General features: G+C 37.5%; 1 protein-coding gene and 1 long non-coding RNA gene across 2 annotated transcripts in view; one reads left to right on the forward strand and one right to left on the reverse strand.

Annotated features, from left to right (window-relative positions):
* Positions 1-25,953, forward strand: part of LOC101465567 (C-reactive protein-like) — a 57,008-nt gene that overhangs the window by 17,741 nt on the left and 13,314 nt on the right. The gene's annotated exons all lie outside the window — the stretch shown is intronic.
* On the reverse strand, positions 659-3,081 carry LOC112434775 (uncharacterized). The gene is made up of 3 exons (XR_003024217.2): positions 2,523-3,081; positions 2,303-2,406; positions 659-2,200 (listed from the first exon to the last, which is right to left on the reverse strand). It is a non-coding gene; the product is annotated as an uncharacterized LOC112434775 (long non-coding RNA).

Genomic DNA, 25,953 nt, shown 5'->3' on the forward strand with positions numbered 1-25,953 from the left:
AGATAAATACAAGTTGAATAGTTGAATGTCTTGTCTTCGTTTTAAAGTTTGAATGGTGGCTCTATGTCAATGTATGTGGAAGTAGATACAGTTTAAAGAGGATGAAGTTGAATGAGAATTTGAAGGGTCTCCCCATTGAAATACATTATAAATTTTTGTTGAAAAAAGTTGAATAAAATTAAAAATATAAATGTTAAAAATGAGAAAAATAGAAGCAATGTTGTCCAAAAGAATAGGAATCTAACGGTGTTTGAATGGTTTTTCTAAGTTGAACGGTTTTGAAGGAGTTGGCTTTCAAAAAACGTACGGAATAGATAATAATAATAAAATATAACTAGAAAGTGCATTTTCTGAAGAAACTGCAGTGTGAATGCTTGAATCTGAATGTATGCACTGAAATGAATTAATTGCTGAATGTTAAGTTAAAAATTCTGAATGAGCTGGAAAATACAGAAATTTTCACCTGAAAACAAAAGTGCAGAACTTTTGAAAGCTGATGTTCACACAGAAGAAGTTGGAAAAAAGCTAAACATGTTTAAAATGTAAATAATAAAAAGATGAGTAATGACAAAAGAAAATTTAGAGTCAGAAAACCTCTGAATGAATATTAAAAGTTCAAATTCTTCTAATTGAAATGAACTTAAAAGATGAACAAAAATTCTGGAGAAAATACAAACTTTAATATACAGCATAATGTTTTTCAGACATATACACATGTGTATATCATGTTTAATAGTATTACATACATCAATTTGTTTTGTATGTCATAGAAAATAACATAAAAATCTTAAGTCATATTTTACAGCTTCTTTCTGAAAAGGACTAGTAGAATAAATAAAAATAACTAAATTAAATAACTAAATAAAAAATAATAAGCAAGATATGAAATACATGAAAATTCAACTTTTAAAACCACAATCCTGAACCTTTAAATTGTGTTGGTTTCTTAGAACATGGCTGAACAGCTGTTTCTATCGGTCTACTTAATCTGTCTACACATCTTTTTATTACTCATTCTTCTTTATGTTTTAATGTAAACAGAGTCCACACAGTGGTAAAAGAGAACTGTATAGAGATTTTTGAGTAAAGTCAAATGAAAGCGTAAGGTGGTGACACAGTTTAACACATGCAAATAATCAAATAAACACATTAGTCCTTTTTGTGAACATGGATAAATAAGTATCAATACAGCATTGTTCAGCCATGCCACTAAATGCTTTTTTACACATTGTTTTAACCTGGGCTCAGACACAAAGTCCCAAAATTAGTTAGTCCCTGACTTTGAGTTGTGGTTATGACTAATTATTATACACAAGGCTTTATCTATCTAAACTCTAAGTACACAAATATGAAAAAAACCTATACTTACCAGCTGATACCCCACACTACACACTAGGTGTGCCATGTGACCTGAAACTTTGGTACAAAATCATCATAATCATTCTGTTAACACTGTTTTTTAACGCTGTTTGTGTTGCTGTTCAGCAGTTTAAAATGTTTTAGATTGGATTACATGGAATGAATTTGAATTTTCTTGGGGGGTTTTGTGTGTGTTTTGTTCTTAGCAGATTTTTTCTTCCATACTGTTGAATTCCAGTTACCACATTTCTGGTCATATGACATCCCGAGTGCCCACTTAAAAAAAATCCCCACAGTTAATTCAACATTAGAACAAAATAAAAATATCCATCCATCCCTCCATTCGCTTCCGCTTATCCTTTCCAGGGTCGCGGGGGGCACTGGAGCCTATCCCAGCTGTCATAGGGCGAAAGGCGGGGTACACCCTGGACAGGTCGCCAGTCTGTCACAGGGCCAACACACAGGGACAGACAACCATTCACACTCACATTCACTCGCACATTCACACCTAGTGACAATTTGGATTAATCAATTAACCTATCCCCACAAATAAAAAAATAAAAATATGTTAAAGAAAAAAAGGTTTGCTCTGTGATGAAATACTAAATAAGCATACATTGTACAGAGCACTAACAATGACAACAATCCTTTAGCCTGTTGATCAGAGAGAGGCAGTCATTATGTCCATTTAAAACCTGTAATCACAGAGCACATCGTTTCTGTGAAACTATAAAGTCCCATATGATCCTCATCATGTCCAGTGACTTCAGAGTGGATCCTCCCTGTCATCCGGCCAGTGTTTGATGTGTGGCAAGCAGCACAGAAGCAGGATAGCTGAGGACTTTAAAAGAAGAGCAGAAAACAGGAATATGTAGTTGTAAATGTAAATATCAGTGATACTTGTCTTGTCAAAGGGAATAAAATAATGAAAATGTTAACTTACACACTCATTTAGGGAGGATCTTGACACTGCACAGAGGAGGCACAGTCAGTCTGACAATGATGGTGATCTCCAGGGATGTTTTCCTGCAGCAACATTCCTGCCAACTGGCCATATGATCCAGAGTAGTTGGTTTGTAATGAACAGAAAGGTGTATATGTTAGGTAGTGTGCACTCAGAGCTGGTCCTAAGAAACAAACACATCCTGTAATAAACTGAATACCTGTAGTAGTGCTGCTGCAAATATGAAGCCCTTCTATCATGAGTGGTTTCAAAGAAGGTGTTTTGGAGGCTCAGTCACAGAAACTGTGCCGTCTGTTCAGTCCTGAGTGTCTCAGCTCTGAAGGGGATGGATCACAGAGGGAAACACCTGAGTACAGACATTACAATACACTCTAACACTCCTAAGGTCAAGTGAAAACACAATTTAAACACTTCACAAAGAATGAATACATGTTTTCATGGAAATTATGTCATTAACCCTTTTTGTTGTGAGTAAATCTCACCGGCTGCTTGTGGGACAAGCTAGAAGGAGGACTTATCACAGAATCTCTCCTGTGCTCCAGATGTGAAGTCTCACGCTCTGATCGTATGGCGATGAAGATGGTGATCATGAAGTTTCTCTGATCTGTGGCATTACAGTTTCTGGCTTCTATGTGCTTCACATTGTTGGATTTTACATGTGAAGCTTGGAGAAGACACAGGAGGACTGTGTCTTGCTTTAAAAAAAAAAAAGAAAAAAAAAGGAAACCTAACAGGAAAGGAAACCCCCCCCCTCAACTCCCACCGTACCCTCCCCCCCCCCCCCCCTCCCACTCAACTCCCCAACCTCACACCATCCAATGTCTATACAAATGTAGGGTATCAGCTGGTAACAGAAAGCAAGTGTAACATATGCACTACATATGTAACACTGCTGAAACATTTCTGGCCAGAAATGTGCAGTTATCAACCCAGACCCACCCTGATGATTGCACTGGCCAGAAACATGATAAAAGCTCATAAAAATTTATGTTTCATAGTAAAATTGGTCCAAAAATATAATCGTATACTTTTGAAAAAGTTTAAAGTTTATAACAAACCAAAATAATAACATTTTTGTAAATAGTATTTCAAAATAGAGGCACACATAAAGTGGCTTAACTGTCATTATTGCTGTAATTAGGTTTGTTTGTTTGTTTGTTTGTTTGTTTTTTTAAAAAGCAACCTTTAGTCATTATTGTTCTCTCAGAAACAATGAAGAAGCTGTTGAACATTTATGTGTTGTGTAGGCAATCCTCTGGTCCACCCTCCCTCCCTCCCAGCCACAGTGAGACTGGGGCAGCCTGGCAGGATGTTGAAGCCTGGCTGCAGAGAGGATATGCCTACACTATTCATTTTAAACTGCTATATTTGATTTTTCTGACATTTATAGGTTACTGTTAGTGAATTTTAGATTTTCTGTAATAAATAAAATTGTCATCTTTTACTGATATCATTACTTAATTCATGTAATTGTATTTTATGTAAACAATTCAAACATTATACTGCAATGCAGGGCGTCAACTTTTAAATATCGCTCTACTTTATGTCTGTGAAGGTTCTCAGTCATCCAGGTCATCGTAGTCAAAGGAGCTTGCAAAGAAAAGCGTCTGGACTTCTTTCTGGAGTTCAAGCATCGCTCTACTTTCTTAAGTCATTCAAAAATATAGATATTACTTACTGTATTCAAAGATCTAGATCATGAATCATCACAGGACAATACACAGTATACTGGGTCATGGTAACTATGGTAGGTCTTCATGACTCCAGAATGGAGACATCGATCTGACTGAGAAATGAAAATTAGGTCAAGCAGTGTGTTCTTCTCTGTGGTAGGGGCAGTGATGACCTGTGCGTATCCCCTAGACTCAAACAGCTCCAGGATTGGTTTGTTTGCACTGGATAAAACATTCTCATTAAAATCACCACAAACTATGATGGGATGACAGTCCATGATCTCCAATGAGTCTAATAGGCTTACCAGGTTTTTCAGGAATGGCCTCAGAGTGTAGTCTGGAGGTCTGTATACAACTGCAATCAGAGCACTGACTGGTGCTTCAACCTTTAAAGCCAGAAATTCAAGGTCAGTTACATTATGGATGTACTGTTTTTCATGCACTTGAATGTCACTTTTCACATAAACAGCAACTCCACCACCACTTCTGTTTGCCATCTGGGGAAAGTTTGTGTAGGACAGGTGTCTGTTGCGTTTGAACAAATTGTAATTTTCCAAGTGGAGACTCTCTGCGACAAAAGAGCCCCGCAGGTGTGTTTCTGTTAGGCACAAAACATCTGCTAGACACAATTCATGGTGACTTTTGATGTCATTAATGTGAGCTGGCAGTCCCTCTGTATTATGATGAACAATGGTGAAAACCTCTGACCTGCTCAGTGTTTGCCTCACGTGTAGAAGAGGCATCATGTCATCAAGGTTGGCTTGTCTCATGTTCTCAAGCGCTGCAGTGATTTCTGGGTTGGTGAATATTTTTTTCTCCTCCATATCAAGAAGATACAGTCCACTGAGAGACGTCACTCTACTGACAGCTACGTAGGCCATGCCGGGCTCAAAAATGCTCTTAAGAGAGACAACAGCTGATGTAGTTGTCATACCCTGTACCTTATGTATTGTACATGCAAAGGCCAGCTTCACTGGGAACTGTCTTCGTACCACTCCTTTCTGCTTCAGATTCTCCTCTGCTCTCTCAATGTACACCATGTCGTCTGCTGGTGTGCGGTTATTCTTTCCAGATGTCTCATTATCCATTTTAAGTCCAAGCTTGATGATGTGTTGGTCGTTTTCAGAGTGAACTACTCTAAGTAGTATTCCAAAAGCTCCATTAACCAAACCATTTTGTATGTCAATGTTTCTGGTGAGCATGACACGAGCTCCTTCTGCAACTTTCAGTGTGTCTGGTAACTCGTTTTTACCTCCTTTCAATGGTCTGTCTTGAAGTGCCATTCTGCCAGTTCTAGGATCTTTTCTATAATCATCTGCATGGATGTCAATGATATGAGTGTGGAGCAGAGCCAGTGTTGCAGAGTTGTGTGCATCCACTTCTTTATTAGTTGCAAAAATGTGCAACGCATCAGTTGGACAAAGGGCTGGTTCAGTTATGGCCTGTGACAACAAATTTCTATCTGCTTCGCAAAGCTCATCCAACTTTCCTTTCACACGAATTCTGTTCAGCATCTCTGCAAAGACAACATCATCTTTCTGACGCATAATCTCAGTCAGAGTGACCATCTGAAAATGCTCCCGCCACAGGTCGATCTCGGACGGGTCGTGCACACAGAGAGGTTTAGACTGTCGCACTGGGGGTAGCTGATAGAAGTCTCCGACAGCAATGACTGACATGCCTCCAAAGGGTCTCCGAGTCCCTTTGATCTGTTTGAGTCTTGCATCTACATATGCAAACAGATGTCTTGACACCATAGACACTTCGTCAATGACGATTATTTCAGCATTCAAAAGTTCTGATCTGACTTCATCCAGCTGATTGCCAAGTCCCTGAATGGGAGGTTTTAAGCTTCTAGGCAGCTTGAGAAGAGAATGCAGTGTTGTTCCAGAAATGTTAAAAGCTGCAGTCCCAGTTAAAGCAGTTAACAGGACAGTGGGTTTTGATATGTCAACGTCGTCTGCATATCTGGGCACTTTGCTCAGTATCTTAGATGCTTCTGAGTAGATGCATTTGATAAGATGTGATTTTCCTGTTCCAGCACCACCATTAATATAAAAGAAAAACTGCTCTGGATTTAGAGCACAGACTCTTTTAATGCACCAGTCTCTAACTGCATAAAATATGCAGGCTTGCTTCTTGTTCAGATTCTGAAACATCTGACGTAACAATGTGGGATCAATAGCAGGGGGTTCCCTGATGGCTCTGACTTCTGTTGAAGCATCAGCCTGACGGCTGTAGTCGGGCACATCTTCCTGTTCATTTTCATTGTCTCGCTCTCTTTCTTGTTCGACAAGTGGCAACCTTACGAGATCTGATTCAGGTGCCAGATTACACCATTCGTCAGTCACACCTCTGTTCTGCTCATATTCCTCAACAGCGCTCTCGATCTCCTCACTGTTTTTCTCATATTTTTCTCTGTTTCTTTTGACAATGTGTTGCACGTACTCAAGATGGTCAGTACCTGGTAGCTGTACACAGCCAGCACCATAGAAAGCCTGATAGGTTGGCAACGATGGTGTTTTCAGTTCGTGGTCTGAACGATGAGGAAGGTACAGTTTAAGCAGTCTTCCGTAATATTGCTCTGGATGTTTTTCTTGTGAGCAGCGGTGAAATCTGATGATAGCAGGCTTATTGTTTTTGCGCCTTTGCACAAACCCCATCTCATTGAGAAGGGGCAAAACATCTTTACCTTTTTTCTGTTGGCCATAGACAATCCTGCAAGTAGCAGCAAAGTCTGCCATGCACATCTCCTCATACTCTGGTGTTTCAGGTCTGGCTTTGTATTTGTCATTCAAAGATGTCATCCAAACATTGGAAGACTCAGGTGTTGTGTTGTCCAGAACTGACAGGGGACGACTCATTTTCACAGGATTATCATCAGTTGGAATGAATATTACAGCACGTGAACATTGCTTCATGTGAAGACCACATGCACGAGCAACACACTCCTGTGCACTGATCTCTCGCTTCTTTGAATATGCCTGCATGACGGCTCTCATTTCATCGCACTCATTTACACTGTCCTTATGGGAGTTCTCAATGACAGTTTTCAGGTACTCAGATAGCCCACCCTCTTTTTTTGATATATATTTCATTAAATAATTTGCAGCACCAAAAGCATCTAAAACAAAGCTTATGTCGATATTACTGTTCCAGGCTTCAAGCAGATGTGGATTATAGCCGTTTATCCAAGAGTCTTTTGGATCACGCTTTAGTATGATCGTACTCCTCATGTTCATTTTATTCAGGTATCTCTCATATTCTGCATGTGTCAACTTGCATCTTTCCAAGAGCTGCTCTAAACTCATGGAAGCAGTTTCAGGTTCATTCAGCAGCTGGTTCAGTGGTCTGAGCTTGTTCTTTGCCGTTTCTACTTCCAGTGCATCATCCTCACTGGGTCTTGTGATCATTGTCTCATTGCAGGGTGGTTTGGGAAAACCAAAACGGCACCCGGAGCTTAAACTCCTAAAGCACGTCTTTGTGTGGTTCTTACTGTGTTTTTGCACTTCTGTTACTTTCTTGTACAGTTCAGGTTGTTTATGTGGATCAGGCAGCTGAGCTGTGATGTATTTGTTTATAAAATCAAGAACAGTTTGCTCATCATCTTCCTCAAACACAGGAGCACCTTCTATCCACAGGAGGCAGTGTATGTGTGGGCTTCCTCTGTGCTGAAACTCAACTCTGTAAAAGTAGTCAATGACTTTGCCAAGTGGCTCTGCGGGAGATAAGAGTAAATCTCTGAATAATGCTTCAACTCTCTTGTCAAACATGCGCATTGTTGTGACAGGATTGCTTCTCAGGATGTCACACTTCGCTGACCAGTCAAGTCCTTCAAAATTGACTTGTTCACCTTGCTGCCTTGTTATTGCCTCAATCACTTCAGGCCAGCGCATTTCAGCAGCTGAAAATGTGCAAAAGAACGTGGGAGTACCCAACTGTCTGATCATGGCAAAAAGATCTCTTGTTGTTTTCTCCCAATAGGCTGGGGTTCCTCTCAGAGGCTGCATGAATCTCACTGCATCTTTATTTCGCACCAGTTTCTCCACCTCATGTTTATCTTGTAACATGCCTGAGGTTATTTTTCTACCATCTCTGGTCAGAGGCTTTGCCTTCCTTAACTGTACTGTCATGCTGGATGTAGCCAAGTGTATTTCAGTCACAAACTGTGCAAAGAATAAATAGTTTGTGTCTTTGGCAAAACGATCATCAATGCAGAAAAGTCTTGATTTGAAATACCCACTGGGGGATACTTTGATCAGCCTTCTTTCATCAAGTGTGTTTTGGCCTGTAGGAAACTGCACAGGGAAGGCCATGGCCTCCAGTTTAGGTGTTTTGAAAAAACTTATTGGATTGTTTCTCTCTGCAGGAGCAACAGAGTAGATTCCTTCACTGAAACATAATATCTCCTCAGCCACATCAGGGGGCTGCAAACAGGACTCGAGTGCAAAACCACCATTAGTCAGTCCATCTTCTTGCTCTGAATCATCTCTCATCTGTTCATGTGATTGTTCACCATCACAGGGTAACATGTCAATGTCCTGTTCATTTATATTTTGTGCTTCACTCAGTGCATTTTTCTCACAGCTGTCAATTTCCATTAAATCAGCCTCATCATAATCGTCCTCATTCATGTTTTCATCATCATCATCATCTTCATCAGGAAGTGTTGGGTCACACAGCTCAGGATCATCTCTGATGCTCACATCCTTATACTGTGGATGAATCTGCTTGAGTTTATGCAGTGCTTGCACAAGTTTAGACCAGCTTACAGTCTGAAACAGCTGATGACCTTTGTAAGACAAGCGTCTCTTCAGTTTTACTCTCATGACCTGAGAATTAATTCTTAATCGAGGCAACGCTTCAACAGTTTCCTGTACCTCTGATGGGACACAGACCACATTTCCTCTAATGGCTCTTTGTCTGCCTTTGGGAAGAGGAATAATCTTTGCAAATGGTATGCACTTGGCTATGAGATGTCTCTCCAGGATGTTGAGATCAGACAGTTCAGGTGGAATATCAGCAAGCTCCAGTTTATTGGCAACAGCAAGTGCTGGCATGGATCCATTTTTAAGATGATTGTGGCAGGTGTGACAAATCCACTCTCTCTTTCTCTCATCGGGAACATTGCACTGCTCATTTCTGCAGTTTTCATCACAAACATGAACAAACTTTCCTGTCAAACATGTTGCAGCCACATGTGGGTTTTTGACATAATTTGACCTTGTGCAGGGTCGTACTTGGTTTGGAAATGAAGCCTTCAAACAGACAGTACATGGGTATGATGGTCCAACTTTGATTTGTGATTTGAACACAAATATGGCCTCGTTGATTACACTGTTGTCACTCTCTTGGGTTTGTCTGTTCACCCATCTGTATTTCCTTTTTATTTTCATGGCACATCTCATGTTGTGCATAATCCTAAATGCAAGATTACTTTGATACCTGTCTCGCATTAGTTGTTTCATCAGTTGTCTCTGTCTCTCTCTGAATTCAAAGTTTTCTCGATACCTTTTAGTGATGTAGCTTTTTTTCTCCTCTCTGAAATCAGTATTCTCATAGTAACGTCTTTTTATATATTGTTTTTGTTTTTGTCTAACTTTAGCATTCTCACAGTAACGTCTTCTAACATACTGTTGTTGTTTCTGTCTGAATTCTGCATTCTCACAGTAACGTCTTTTAACATACTGTTGTTGTTTCTGTCTGAATTCTGCATTCTCACAGTAACGTCTTTTAACATACTGTTGTTGTTTCTGTCTGAATTCTGCATTCTCACAGTAACGTCTTTTAACATACTGTTGTTGTTTCTTTCTGAATTCAGCATTCGCATGGTAACATCTTTTCATATACTGTTGTTTTTTCTGTCTAACTTCAGGATTGTTTTTATATGCCTTGCTTGTGCAAGATTTTTTCTTTTCTTTGTAATCTTTATTTGAAGCATACTTTTGTCGTTCTTTCCTTTTTTGGTTTTCTTTTCTCTGATTTCTGGGTTTCTCTGATGCCATTAATCTTCTTTTCATTTTGTGCCTTTGTTGTTTATTAACTTTTTTCACTTTTTGTAAAACTATATCAGAAAGGTCACAGGCAGCAACATTGTTTATTGCAGCATTTGATTGACATGAAAAAACATCATTTGATGGAAGCAAATTTAATTCACTGCATAGTTCGTCAGTGGGTATATTAGGAGGTTCATTCTGATCTTCATATGATGTGAACTGAGTCATGTGGACTTCTTTTTGTTTCACCAGTGGCGTACAAATGGACATTTGACAAAAGATGTTCTCAGTCAGATCAGTGGTTGTGTTTCTCCTTGGAGTAGAGGAGTTTGCTTCATCAACAGTTGTATCAGAGTCAGTAGGTGCCACAGTAGTGGCAGCTGTTGGTCTGCAGACTGTGTCTGTGATAGTATCACTCAGGTTGACTGTGCTCATACTGTAGAATTGCACAGGCTTCAGTTCATAGGTACAAGAAGGTGATATCTCCATCATTTCATAAGAATCTTGGAGCCTCTTAATCATGTCACTGAGGAGTGTGAATTTCAGCATCACAGCTGTACCACGATTACGTGACCATAGTGCTAGAGGAAGACCACTGGGTGTTCTGGGGTGTGGGTCAAAGAACCCATATTTGCCTGATGTGGATCTGAACACTGCAATACACAATCCACTCATAATCAGTAAGGCATACTGCACATCTGACAACAGGCAGCTCAGTCCTGCTTCTAAGCTGAGAAAGGTATCTACTGCCTCCTCTGGAGGTTCTTCAAATGTCCCATACCGGGAAAGCTGTGTCATGTTGATATGATACATAGACCTGCGAGCATCAACTTTGCCTGGCAGCTCATCGGTTGCCAAATGAATACTTTTGGGGAATCTTTTCTTGGCCTCTTTGTACATCACATCACCTTTATCCAAGACCAGATTAAGGTCAACTGTAGACATGTTTTCATTCTCATGAAGGAATCCAAGAAATGTGAGTGAGTTACATGTGCACTGCTTGTTTCTGGAGTCTCCATATTTAGGATGTGCCTGGCTGTGAGATGCACAGACATGTGTTACAGAGGGCTGGTTTTCAAAGTTCACTTTTTCTGCATGAGATGGTCCTGCCACATCACTGTGACGGCCTCTTTTCACAATATCAGCATAACCCACCTGTGGGGCACTTGAAACCTCATGTTGGTCTCTGTGGTTTACCAGATGTTCATTAACTTTATGCTGCAATCCAGTCTTCACAGCATCTGCATAGGATATCTGTTGTACATGTGCAGGAACATGTTGACCTGCCTGTTTGACACCATCAGCATTGGTCTTTGCAGACACAAAGTCTTCAGCTTGTTCACATGTTGGTACTTTTTGAAACTCATGGAACTTCTTCCAGCGTTGTTTTGCAGCTTGTGACTTTTTCTGCTTTTTTGGCATTTTTACACACCTTTAAGTGTTTCTGTTAGTCTTTAGAAAATGTATTTGAAAAATAAGAGTGGCACACAGCAGATGTTTTCTTTGTCTTTATATTTCAGTTTTTATTTCTCAGAAACAGATGTCTTTGTTTGTTTGACAGTTTGTTCATCAGTCGAGAGAATAATATGCACTCTCTTTATTGGCTTGGCACAACTTAGCAGCAAGCCCAGAATGAAAAACAGGTAGAGAGAAACTTTAGAAGAGAGAACAGACAGAGCAGGAGAGACACGGCTGGGAAATCACAATCAAACCGTGAATTAGAGTTTTCTTTGTTTGTTCAGTTTGTTCTCAGGTAGAGGCAATATATGCACTCTTTATTGCTTTAATGGCTTGGCGTTTTTCAGCAGCAAGCCAAGAGTGAAAAACAGGTAGAGAGAAAATTTAGAAGAGAGAACAGACAGAGCAGGAGAGACACGGCTTTAAATCAAACCGCAGAGTTTTCTTTGTTTGTTCAGTTTGTTCATAGGTTGAGGCAAAATATGCACTCTTTATTGCTTTATTGGCTTGGCGTTTTTCAGCAGCAAGCCAAGAGTGAAAAACAGGTAGAGAGAAAATTTAGCAGAGAGAACAGACAGAGCAGGAGAGACACGGCTTTAAATCAAACCGCAATAAGATTCTTGGTTTGGCAAAATTTCTCACAAACCACAGAGTGAAATACAGATGGAAAGAAGGCAGAGACAACAGGTGGAGCAGGACAGAGGATAGAGGGGTTGGGGGGTTGGGATGTGAGAGAGAAGACTGGAGATCTGGTCCTTGTTCTTCTTCTGCACACTGTGAACAAAAAACAAGAAAAAATAATAATTTTATTAAAATGATATCACATGGTAATTGTATAAACTAATTGTGACTACTGAAAAAGGACAAAATAAATATACTGCCGTCGGCTGCCACGTGCAAAAAGTTGCATAATTGGGCACTTTTTAAAAGAATAAATATTTAATTAAATTCAGCAATAATATTTTTAAATACAAATATGATTGAGTGAATTGTTAACTAATCACATGTAATGTGCAAAAATGTACGAAAAAAATATTTTAGCCCAATTGTTAAGCTGAACTTATGTGTATTTATTATAAAAATGTGTTTAAAAGGTCTAGCACAAAGTTTGAACCCATCACTTTAAAGCTTATATTAGTCAGACTCTTTTTTTTTTTATTTTGGTGTACTTCTCTAACAGTATGTGCACACCTACCAGGCAAAGCACAGATGTGAGTCAAGTTCCTGAAAGTGTAAGACGAGAAATAACATGTTAGTTGTCTGTACAGTGTTATCAGACTAACAAAAAAACAAAGCCCACACGACATGATACACTGAACTTATAGTCAGCAGGGTAATTATAGAGTAATATAGCACACCAGCTGATACAGCAGCCATTTTATAATTCAAACTAATTAACTGAAGTATTTATTTAAGTACTTATATAAGGCTACTGTTAGACTGTTACTAGCCTTAGCATCGCTGCTAGCACTTCAGTTAGTGTTAGCACTGCTGGTAGAACTAGCACTCTTACTGTTAAAACTGAGGCACAATGGCAATAATAAAGCTCATTTGTTACTTTTGTCTCACTGACCGCCAATAAATATCACAGGAATATCAAAGGAATATTCTTTTTGTCAGTTAAAAACTGCTAAGGCTAGTGTTGGCACTATAGCTAGCGTTAGCATTGATGCTAGCATTAGCATCGAAGCTAGCATTAGCACTGCTACTAACAGCAAAAGTCATGAAGTACTCTTACTGTTAAAACTGAGGCACAATGGCAATAATAAATCTCATTTGTTACTTTTGTCTCACTGACCGCCAATAAATATCACAGGAATATCACAGGAATATTCTTTTTGTCAGTTAACAACTGCTAAGGCTAGTGTTAGCACTATAGCTAGCATTAGCATTGAAGCTAGCGTTAGCATTGAAGCTAGCGTTAGCATTCCTGCTACTAACAGCAAAAGTCATGAAGTACTCTTACTGTTAAAACTGAGCCACAATGGCAATAATAAAGCTCATTTGTTACTTTTGTCTCACTGACCGCCAATAAATATCACAGGAATATCACAAGAATATTCTTTTTGTCAGTTAACAACTGCTAAGGCTAATGTTAGCACTATAGCTAGCATTAGCATTGAAGCTAGCGTTAGCACTGCTGCTAACAGCAAAAGTCATAAACCTATATAAATGGTAGCAAAGGTTATTCTTTTTTTGCTTTCTTTATTCTTTGAACTCTGTTGAACTTTAAAAAGACTTGATATGTGAGTTTAAATGTCAAACATGTATTTTTACCATCATAAAATTAAAACAGTGCTGTACTGAATGTATTGTACTTACCACAGCAGAGAGCAAAGCGGAATGACAACCGTTGGTGTAGTGATTAGTTAAAGACCGATGAGGCGTTCAGGTGGTGCTTGGAAATTTGAGCATCAGTTTGAACATCAATAATGAGCATATATATTTCTCTGTCATAGAGAGACAGAGAAAAAAATACACAAGACTCACCAGCATACAAATTGGTACTTTTTCTCTTTATGTCACTCATTCGCTTATACTCAGGAAAGAGGGCAACTGGCATTAAATGAGCAAATAAAAAGTCATCATCTTGAACTGTTTTATGGATTTTATTTTAAGACTACTTTGAGCGTATTTGTGGGGAGATAAACTATACAGACTAAAAACAGAGACATTAAATGAGATTAGATTATTTAAAATGTGGGAAAATACACTACAGACAGGTAGATGCTGTGAGCTTTAATTATCCAGTCAGAAAAGATTATTTTAAAGTCATCAACTGACTCAAACTGCCCAGATCTGAAAAACCTGTGTGGAGAAGACAAGTCCACCAATACACAATCAACTTGAATTTAACAGGGCAATAATTCAGGGCACTATTCAGTTAGCCTATACTAACTACTGACATACTGTTAATCTGTGGCAAAAGCCTGTCAAACCTGTCTTATTGTACCTATTGAAAAAGTTAATCTTACTACAACTGCTTAGATATAACACACATTTTTGATTTAATCTTGGCAGAGAGAGAGAGAGCTCGTTCAGCAGGCAGGTGTGAGCCTGGTTGCTATAGTGACTGCACCCAATGGCTCCATACACACGACACAGACATGCACCTCACTTTTGCTGCTTAAAATGAACAGAAAAGTCAGGCCCAAACAAATCGTTCCCATATGAAAAGTACAAGTCGTATTGACGAAATTCTTTCACCGTGAGCGACAGCAGCTTCTAGTCTACTGAATTCTCAGTTTTCATGCCTGTGGAGTTTATTATATGGACGTGGTGACAGTGGAAAGACACCATGCTCTTCTGATTTTCAAACGAACCTTCTGAGCCATTTTAACATTAGAGTCTATGGAAGAGTTGGAGGGAGGAGGCTGTGCATTGGTGACATTTACGAAAGAACCATAACACCTAGGACAATAGTAAACACATTGGATGAAAGAGGACAGCGATGGCTACGTTTTGAGGGTAAAATCATACCTGTAGAGCAAACGCTGCGGACACAGCAGCAGTTTTAAAAAAGATTTTAAGATTAATTTTTTTGCTCCTCTCACTCTAGCAGTTGAGCTGTCTCACTCTAGCCCCAACATTCCGTCCCATACACACCCATTATAAACTTTGAAACGGGTGAAAAAACATCATGAAACTTAAACTGGAACTGAAGAAAAAGTATAATAGATATTGAAAAGATAAATACAAATTGAATAGTTGAATGTCTTGTCTTCGTTTTAAAGTTTGAATGGTGGCTCTATGTCAATGTATGTGGAAGTAGATACAGTTTAAAGAGGAGGAAGTTGAATGAGAATTTGAAGGGTCTCCCCATTGAAATACATTATAAATTTTTGTTGAAAAAAGTTGAATAAAATTAAAAATATAAATGTTAAAAATGAGAAAAATAGAAGCAATGTTGTCCAAAAGAATAGGAATCTAACGGTGTTTGAATGGTTTTTCTAAGTTGAACGGTTTTGAAGGAGATAGATTACAAAAAACGTACGGAATACAGAATAATAATAAAATAGAATAAAGATTAGAAGAACAATACTGTGAATGCTTTTCAAGCATTCACACTAATAATAAAGATTAGAAGAACAATACTGTGAATGCTTTTCAAGCATTCACACTAATAAAGACTAGAAAGTGCATTTTCTGAAGAAACTGCAGTGTGAATGCTTGAATCTGAATGTATGCACTGAAATGAATTAATTGCTGAATTTTGAGTTAAAAATATTGAATGAGATAAAAAACAAAACAAAAAAAAACCCCCGAATTTAACCTGAAAACAAAGGTGCTGAACTGCTAAAAGCTGAAGGTTACACAGAAGAAGAAGTTGGAAAAAAACTGAAAATGTTTTAAATGTAAATTAGAAAACCCTAAGAAATGAGAAAAGAACATTTAGAGTCAGAAAACATCTGAATGAATATTAAAAGGTCATATTCTTTGAATCACTGAATGACTAAAATGTGATCCCTCCACTTTGATCCACACAGTTTAAAAAGTTTAAATGCCTGAGCTTTGAAAGATACGGTGTTGGAAAGAGAACAATAATGGCGACAATTTGAGGGTAAAATGATGGCTGTAACACTGTGGACACAGCAGCAGTTGAAAGAGAAGTGCTTAAGATGAATCTTGGTACAGTGGCAGGCAGAGCTCGTTAAGCAGGCAGGTGTGAGCCTGGTTGCTATAGTGACCGCACCCAATGGCTCCATACACACGTACACAGACATGCGCCTCACTTTTGCTGCTTAAAATGAACAGAAAAGTCAGGCCGAAACAAATCGCTCCCAAATGAAAAGTAAAAGTCGTATTGACAAAATTCTTTCACCGTGAGCGACAGCAATGTCTAGTCTACCTAATTCTCAGTTTTCATGCCTGTGGAGCTTATTATATGGACGTGGTGACAGTGGAAAGACACCATGCTCTTCTGATTTTCAAACGAACCTTCTGAGCCATTTTAACATTAGAGTCTATGGAAGAGTTGGAGGGAGGAGGCTGTGCATTGGTGACATTTATGAAAGAACCATAACACCTAGTACAATAGTAAACACATTGGATGAAAGAGGACAGCGATGGCTACGTTTTGAGGGTAAAATCATACCTGTAGAGCAAACGCTGCGGACACAGCAGCAGTTTTAAAAAAGATTTTAAGATTAATTTTTTTGCTCCTCTCACTCTAGCAGTTGAGCTGCCTCACTCTAGCCCCAACATTCCGTCCCATACACACCCATTATAAACTCTGAAACGGGTGAAAAAACATCATGAAACTTAAACTGGAACTGAAGAAAAAGTATAATAGATATTGAAAAGATAAATACAAGTTGAATAGTTGAATGTCTTGTCTTCGTTTTAAAGTTTGAATGGTGGCTCTATGTCAATGTATGTGGAAGTAGTAAGAGTTTAAAAATGAGTAAGTTGAATGAGGATTTGAAGGGTCTCCCCATTGAAATACATTATAAATTTTTGTTGAATAAAGTTGAATAAAATTAAAAATATAAATGTTAAAAATATGAAAAATAGAAGCAGTGTTGTCCAAAATAATAGGAATCTAACGGTGTTTGAATGGTTTTTCTAAGTTGAACGGTTTTGAAGGAGTAGGCTTACAAAAAACGTACGGAAAAATAAAATATAATAATAATAATAACTAGAAAGTGCATTTTCTGAAGAAACTGCAGTGTGAATGCTTGAATCTGAATGTATGCACTGAAATGAATTAATTGCTGAATTTTGAGTTAAAAATATTAAATGAAATTTTAAAAAAACAAACAAAAAACCCCCGAATTTAACCTGAAAACAAAGGTGCTGAACTGCTAAAAGCTGAAGGTTACACAGAAGAAGGAGTTGGAAAAAAACTGAAAATGTTTTAAATGTAAATTAGAAAACCCTAAGAAATGAGAAAAGAACATTTAGAGTCAGAAAACATCTGAATGAATATCAAAAGGTCATATTCTTTGAATCACTGAATGACTCAAATGTGATCCCTCCACTTTGATCCACACAGTTTAAAAAGTTTAAATGCCTGAGCTTTGAAAGATACGGTGTTGGAAAGAGAACAATAATGGCGACAATTTGAGGGTAAAATGATGGCTGTAACACTGTGGACACAGCAGCAGTTGAAAGAGAAGTGCTTAAGATGAATCTTGGCACAGTGGCAGGCAGAGCTCGTTAAGCAGGCAGGTGTGAGCCTGGTTGCTATAGTGACCGCACCCAATGGCTCCATACACACGTACACAGACATGCGCCTCACTTTTGCTGCTTAAAATGAACAGAAAAGTCAGGCCCAAACAAATTCTTCCCAAATGAAAAGTACATGTCGTATTGACAAAATTCTTTCACCGTGAGCGACAGCCATGTCTAGTCTACCTAATTCTCAGTTTTCATGCCTGTGGAGTTTATTATATGGACGTGGTGACAGTGTAAAGACACCATGCTCTTCTGATTTTCAAACCAACCTTCTGAGCCATTTTAACATTAGAGTCTATGGAAGAGTTGGAGGGAGGAGGCTGTGCATTGGTGACATTTATGAAAGAACCATAACACCTAGTACAATAGTAAACACATTGGATGAAAGAGGACAGCCGTGGCTACGTTTTGAGGGTAAAATCATACCTGTAGAGCAAACGCTGTGGACACAGCAGCAGTTTTAAAAAAGATTTTAAGATTAATTTTTTTGCTCCTCTCACTCTAGCAGTTGAGCTGTCTCACTCTAGCCCCAACATTCCGTCCCATACACACCCATTATAAACTCTGAAACGGGTGAAAAAACATCATGAAACTTAAACTGGAACTGAAGAAAAAGTATAATAGATATTGAAAAGATAAATACAAGTTGAATAGTTGAATGTCTTGTCTTCGTTTTAAAGTTTGAATGGTGGCTCTATGTCAATGTATGTGGAAGTAGTAAGAGTTTAAAAATGAGTAAGTTGAATGAGGATTTGAAGGGTCTCCCCATTGAAATACATTATAAATTTTTGTTGAATAAAGTTGAATAAAATTAAAAATATAAATGTTAAAAATATGAAAAATAGAAGCAGTGTTGTCCAAAAGAATAGGAATCTAACGGTGTTTGAATGGTTTTTCTAAGTTGAACGGTTTTGAAGTTATAGGATTACAAAAAACGTACGGAATAGATAATAATAATAAAATAGAATAATAATAATAAAGATTAGAAGAACAATACTGTGAATGCTTTTCAAGCATTCACACTAATAAAGATTCGAATAACAATACTGTGAATGCTTTTCAAGCATTCACACTAATTACAACAACAATACTGTGAATGCTTTTCAAGCATTCACACTAACTAGAAAGTGCATTTTCTGAAGAAACTGCAGTGTGAATGCTTGAATCTGAATGTATGCAGTGAAATGAATTAATTGCTGAATTTTGAGTTAAAAATATTGAATGAGATAAAAAAACAACAACAAAAAAAACCTGAATTTAACCTGAAAACAAAGGTGCTGAACTGCTAAAAGCTGAACGTTACACAGAAGAAGAAGTTGGAAAAAAGCTGAAAATGTTTTAATTGTAAATTAGAAAAACCTAAGAAATGAGAAAAGAACATTTAGAGTCAGAAAACATCTGAAAGAATATTAAAAGGTCATATTCTTTGAATCACTGAATGACTAAAATGTGATCCCTCCACTTGGACCCACACAGTTTAAAAAGTTTATATCTCTGAGCTTTGAAAGACAAGATGTTGGAAAAAGAACAACGATGGCGACGTTTTGAGGGTAAAATGATGGCTGTAACACTGTGGACACAGCAGCAGTTGAAAGAGAAGTGTTTAAGATGAATCTTGGCAGAGTGAGAGAGAGAGCTCGTTAAGCAGGCAGGTGTGAGCCTGGTTGCTATAGTGACCGCACCCAAGGGCTCCATACACACGTACACAGACATGCACCTCACTTTTGCTGCTTAAAATGAACAGAAAAGTCAGGCCGAAACAAATCGCTCCCAAATGAAAAGTAAAAGTCGTATTGACGAAATTCTTTCACCGTGAGCGACAGCAATGTCTAGTCTACCTAATTCTCAGTTTTCATGCCTGTGGAGTTTATTATATGGACGTGGTGACAGTGGAAAGACACCATGCTCTTCTGATTTTCAAACGAACCTTCTGAGCCATTTTAACATTAGAGTCTATGGAAGAGTTGGAAGGAGGAGGCAGTGCATTGGTGACATTTATGAGAGAACCGTAACAGCTAGGACAATAGTAAACACATTGGATGAAAGAGGACAGCCATGGCTACGTTTTGAGGGTAAAATCATACCTGTAGAGCAAACGCTGCGGACACAGCAGCAGTTTTAAAAAAGATTTTAAGATTAATTTTTTTGCTCCTCTCACTCTAGCAGTTGAGCTGTCTCACTCTAGCCCCAACATTCCGTCCCATACACACCCATTATAAACTCTGAAACGGCTGAAAAAACATCATGAAACTTAAACTGGAACTGAAGAAAAAGTATAATAGATATTGAAAAGATAAATACAAGTTGAATAGTTGAATGTCTTGTCTTCGTTTTAAAGTTTGAATGGTGGCTCTATGTCAATGTATGTGGAAGTAGTAAGAGTTTAAAAATGAGTAAGTTGAATGAGGATTTGAAGGGTCTCCCCATTGAAATACATTATAAATTTTTGTTGAATAAAGTTGAATAAAATTAAAAATATAAATGTTAAAAATATGAAAAATAGAAGCAGTGTTGTCCAAAAGAATAGGAATCTAACGGTGTTTGAATGGTTTTTCTAAGTTGAACGGTTTTGAAGGAGTGAGATGCCAAAAAACGTACGGAATATATAATAATAATAATAACTAGAAAAATTTGCATTTCCTGCGAAAATGCAGTGTGGATGCTTTAAAGCTGAAGCTGTATGCAAAAAGTAACTGAAAAAGCTGAAAAGTTGCAGAAATTGTAAAAACTTTGCAGAAGCAAAAGAAGTTTGCTAAAATGGAATAACTTAGCAGAACTGCAATATCTTAGAGGAAACATAATACTTGGCAGAGATACAATAGCATAGCAGAATTTAGCAGAAATATTGTAACTTACCAGAAACATGATAACTTCTCAAAAATACAAGAATTTAGGAGAAATAGTATAAGATAACAGAAAGAATATATTTAGCCAAAAATACTTAAACATTACAGAAACACTATGATTTAGAAAAATAGTACAACAGAGCAGAAATATTGTGATTTACCAGAGACACTGTGATGAACTATGAATATTGTAATTTTAAATTGAGACTATGTTTTAGCACAAATATTATAATTTGGCAGAAATACTATAATTTAGCAGAAATACTATATTAAGCACAAATCCTATAAAAAGCAGAAATGGTATGATTAAGCACAAATACTACATTTAGTAGAAATACTTTGTTTTAGCACAAATCCCATAAAAAGCAGAAATACTGTACTATGATTTAGTAGAAAAACTATAATTAATCAGAAATACTAAATTTAGCAGAAATACTATATTAAGCAGAAATACTATGAAAAGCAGAAATAGTATGATTAAGCATAAATACTACATTTAGCAGAAATACTATATTAAGCACAAATCCTATAAAAGCAGAAATAGTATATTAAGCACAAATCTTATAAAATAGCAGAAATAGTATGATTTAGCACAATAGTAATAAGTTAAACAGAAAAATTGGAAAAGCAAAATGGACAGCTGAAAAAATGCTGAACATGCTGAGGGTCCCTCAAATATACTTGTTAAATGACAAAAATCTGCAAAAAAAATTATTACAGCCACACAATCACAAATATGTACACATGAGGAAACACACATCCACAGAGAGACCCACACACAAGATCCAATTCAGTCAACCAGTCTAAATATATTGAATTTAAATCTTAGAATGAGATCATCCCATTAAAAGCCTCTCTCTCTCTCTCTCTCTCTCTGTCACACACACACACACACACACACACACACACACACACACACACACACACACACACACAGGGAGAGAGAAGTAAGTTTCTAGGTCAGCCTGGGAGCTGGTGAATTTGAATCCACCAATCAGAGAGGCTGTGCACTTTTCCCCACCAAAACAGGTGCATCTGTTTACACACGCAGCAGCACAGAGAGACACAGGATTTTTGCAGTCTATTTCTCATAGTGACGATTCCCCTCAAACAAATGACCGTAATTTCCTAACCGTAGGGGCTAGAACGGTCATTCTTACACCGTTTTGTTCAGAAGAGATGGGGGAATCTTCAAGTGTTGACAATTTAATATTAAAATATGAATTTTTAGAGATATATGACATGGATGACTTGTTGACTTAGAAGCCACGAATTCCCCAATATGCAAATTTGAATGCCTGAGACCACATATGTGATTGGCTGGCTGGGAAGCCGTGCAGGCCCTGATTTGTGGATTTGAATTCCTCAGCCCTCAGATATGATTGGCTGGCTTAGAAGCCACGAAGGCCCCAATATGCAAATTTGAATGCCTCAGGACACTTATTTGATTGGCTGGGAAACTGTGCAGGCCCTGATTTGAAAATTTGAATGTCTCAGTCCTCACAGAGGATTGGCTGCCTGGGGACCAGGCAGAAATATATAGAAATACTATTATTAAGCATAAATACTACATTTAGTACAAATACTATGTTTTAGCACAAATATTATAAAAAGAAGAAAAACTATAATTTAGCAGAAATACTATATTAAGCACAAATCCTATAAAAAGCAGAAATACTATAATTTAGAACAAATAGTATAAAAAGCAGAAATACTATAATTTAGCAGAAATACTATGTTAGGCACAAATCCTATAAAAAGCAGAAATACTATAATTTAGCAGAAATACTATATTAGGCATAAATCCTATGAAAAGGAGAAATAGTATGATTTAGCAGAAATACTGTATTTAGCACAAGTACCGAAAAGTACCAGAAATACTATGATTTAGCAGAATAGTAATAACTTATTGAAACACAAATGCACAGAGGGACACACAAACACAGGCTCTAATCCAGTCAACCAGTCTAACTATGTTCAATTTAAATCCTACAATGACATGCTGTCAAATAAGGGCAGGGTCCTCTCTCTCCCACTAAACACACATACACACACACACACACACACACACACACACACACACACAGGGAGAGAGAAGTAAGTTTCTAGGTCAGCCTGGGAGCTGCTGAATTTGAATCCACCAATCAGAGAGGCTGTTTACGTTTTCCCGCCAAAACAGGTGCATCTTTTTACACACGCAGCAGAGACATAGACCTGCTTCTTTCAGTTTATTTCACATAGTGAGGATTCCCCTCAAACAAATGACCATAATTTCCTAACCATAGGGGCTAGAGCGGTCATTCTTACACCGTTTTGTTCAGAAGAGATGGGGGAATCTTCAAGTGTTGACAATTTATCATTAAAATATGAATTTTTAGAGATATATGACATGGATGACTTGTTGACTTAGAAGCCACGAATTCCCCAATATGCAAATTTGAATACCTGGAGCCCACATACATGATTGGCTGGCTGGGAAGCTGTGCAGGCCCTGATTTGTGGATTTGAATTCCTCAGCCCTCAGATATGATTGGCTGGCTTAGAAGCCACGAAGGCCCCAATATGCAAATTTGAATGCCTCAGGACACATATATGATTGGCTGGGAAGCCGTGTAGGCCCTGATTTGAAAATTTGAATTTCTCAGTCCTCACAGAGGATTGGCTGCCTGGGGACCTGGCAGAAATATATAGAAATACTATGATTAAGCATAAATACTACATTTAGTAGAAATACTATGTTTTAGCACAAATACTATAAAAAGCAGAAATACTATAATTTAGCAGAAATACTATATTAAGCACAAATCCTATAAAAAGCAGAAATAGGATGATTAAGCATAAACACTACATTTAGTAGAAATACTATGTTTGAGCAAAAATCCTATAAAAAGCAGAAATACTATATTAGGCACAAATCCCATAAAAAGCAGAAATAGTATGATTAAGCATAAATACTACATTTAGTAGAAATACTATGTTTTAGCACAAATAGTATAAAAAGCAGAAATATTGTAATATAGCAGAAATACTATATTAGGCACAAATCTTATAAAATAGCAGAAATAGTATTATTTAGCACAATAGTAATAAGTTAAACAGAAAAATTGGAAAAGCAAAATGGACAGCTGAAAAAATGCTGAACATGCTGAGGGTCCCTCAAATATACTTGTTAAATGAAAAAATCAGCAAAAAAATGCACAGGCAGAGAGAAGTAAGTTTCTAGGTCAGCCTGGGAGCTGCTGAATTTGAATCCACCAATCAGAGAGCCTGTGTACTTTTTCCCGCCAAAACAGGTGCCTCTTTTTACACACGCAGCACAGAGAGGCACAGGATTATTGCAGCCTATTTCTCATAGTGAGGACTCCCCTCAAACAAATGACCATAATTTCCAAACCGTAGGGGCTAGAGCGGTCATTCTTACACCGTTTTGTTCAGAAGAGATGGGGGAATCTTCCAGTGTTTACAATTTATCATTAAAATATGAATTATTAAAGATATTTGACTTGTAATGCACCATAACTGAGTAGAGCGAAGCAAAAACTGCCTTGACTTGCCCTCAAACAACGCTTTCTAACTCGAAATCTATTTGGAGTATCGATATCATTCTTTCACCGTAAGAGACAGCAGGCTTTGGTGAACAATCATGGAAATTTTCAGGTCTCTGTGGAAATCCAAAAAAAAGTTATGACGAGAGAAAAAAGTGGTTCATTTCCAGAGTTTTAAATCTGAAGAAATCTGAGCGAAGGACGAATTTCCTACCCTCAAACAAGTCCAACTCATTTCAGAACGGTAATAGGTGAGAAAGAAATTCTTGAATTGTGAGCGTCAGGGGTGTCTGAAGATATTCGGGGACAAGCCTCATGTCTTAAAGTCGCTTCGTTAAGGAGATATGATGATTCGAATATGCCTCTCATTACAGAAATCCAGCGATGATTTTGAACAAGCTCTCCATTGACTTTATATGGAGAGTTTTGAGACCTTGTGTTGGTCTGAGGAGATTTGCAAAAATTCTATAAATCCCACAACAATGATAGTGACATTTTCTGAAAGCCAGCAAAAATACCTACGTTTTGATGTATAATTTGTGGAAGTTGAGTGAAAATTGAGCAAGTAGCAAGAAGTTGTTCGGACATGAAGTGAAAATTGCAAAACCTTCAGTGACACACTGGAAGCCAAGAGCATAGCAACCATAACAACGCATGTATTTTGTGAAAAATCACAATTTTGCAACTCAAAACTTTAAGAGGCATAAAAGTAAAACAGTAAAAGATTTCAAAAAGCTGAATCATACCTGAATAGCCCAATAATTTATGAACATTTTAAAGTTTGAATGGTTGTTCTAGGTGAAAATATGAGGAAGTAGTTAAGTTTCAAAAACAAGCAAATTTTAGCAGAATTGCAGAAGTTTCCCATTCATTTCAATGGGACAAATTAAAGGAAAAAAGTGGAATATTTTAAAAAGTATAATAGTTAAAAATAGCAAAAATCGTAGCAAGAAAGAGCAAAAATAGCAGAATAGTTTAAAATTTGAACGGTGAAAATCGGCTGAAAATTGTGGAAGTAGTTAAGTGCCAAAAAGTGTACGGAAGCAACTAGAATAATAATAATAATAATAATAATAATAAAGAATAAAGAGAAACAGGAACTCAATAGTGTGGATGCTTAAAGCATCCACACAACTAGAAAGTGCATTTTCTGAAGAAACTGCAGTGTGAATGCTTGAATCTGAATGTATGCACTTAAATGAATTAATTACTGAATTTTGAGTTAAAAATTTTGAATGAGACAAAAAAAAAAAAAAAACAACCTGAATTTAACCTGAAAACAAAAGTGCTGAACTGCTAAAAGCTGAAGGTTACACAGAAGAAGGAGTTGGAAAAAAACTGAAAATGTTTTAAATGTAAATTAGAAAACCCTAAGAAATGAGAAAAGAACATTTAGAGTCAGAAAACATCTGAATGAATATTAAAAGGTCATATTCTTTGAATCACTGAATGACTCAAATGTGATCCCTCCACTTTGATCCACACAGTTTAAAAAGTTTAAATGCCTGAGCTTTGAAAGATACGGTGTTGGAAAGAGAACAATAATGGCGACAATTTGAGGGTAAAATGATGGCTGTAACACTGTGGACACAGCAACAGTTGAAAGAGAAGTGTTTAAGATGAATCTTGGCACAGTGGCAGGCAGAGCTCGTTAAGCAGGCAGGTGTGAGCCTGGTTGCTATAGTGACCGCACCCAATGGCTCCATACACACGTACACAGACATGCGCCTCACTTTTGCTGCTTAAAATGAACAGAAAAGTCAGGCCGAAACAAATCGTTCCCAAATGAAAAGTAAAAGTCGTATTGACAAAATTCTTTCACCGTGAGCGACAGCAGCTTCTAGTCTACTGAATTCTCAGTTTTCATGCCTGTGGAGTTTATTATATGGACGTGGTGACAGTGTAAAGACACCATGCTCTTCTGATTTTCAAACG

This window comes from Maylandia zebra, linkage group LG4 (assembly GCF_041146795.1).
Source record: "Maylandia zebra isolate NMK-2024a linkage group LG4, Mzebra_GT3a, whole genome shotgun sequence".
Lineage (NCBI taxonomy): Eukaryota > Metazoa > Chordata > Actinopteri > Cichliformes > Cichlidae > Maylandia > Maylandia zebra.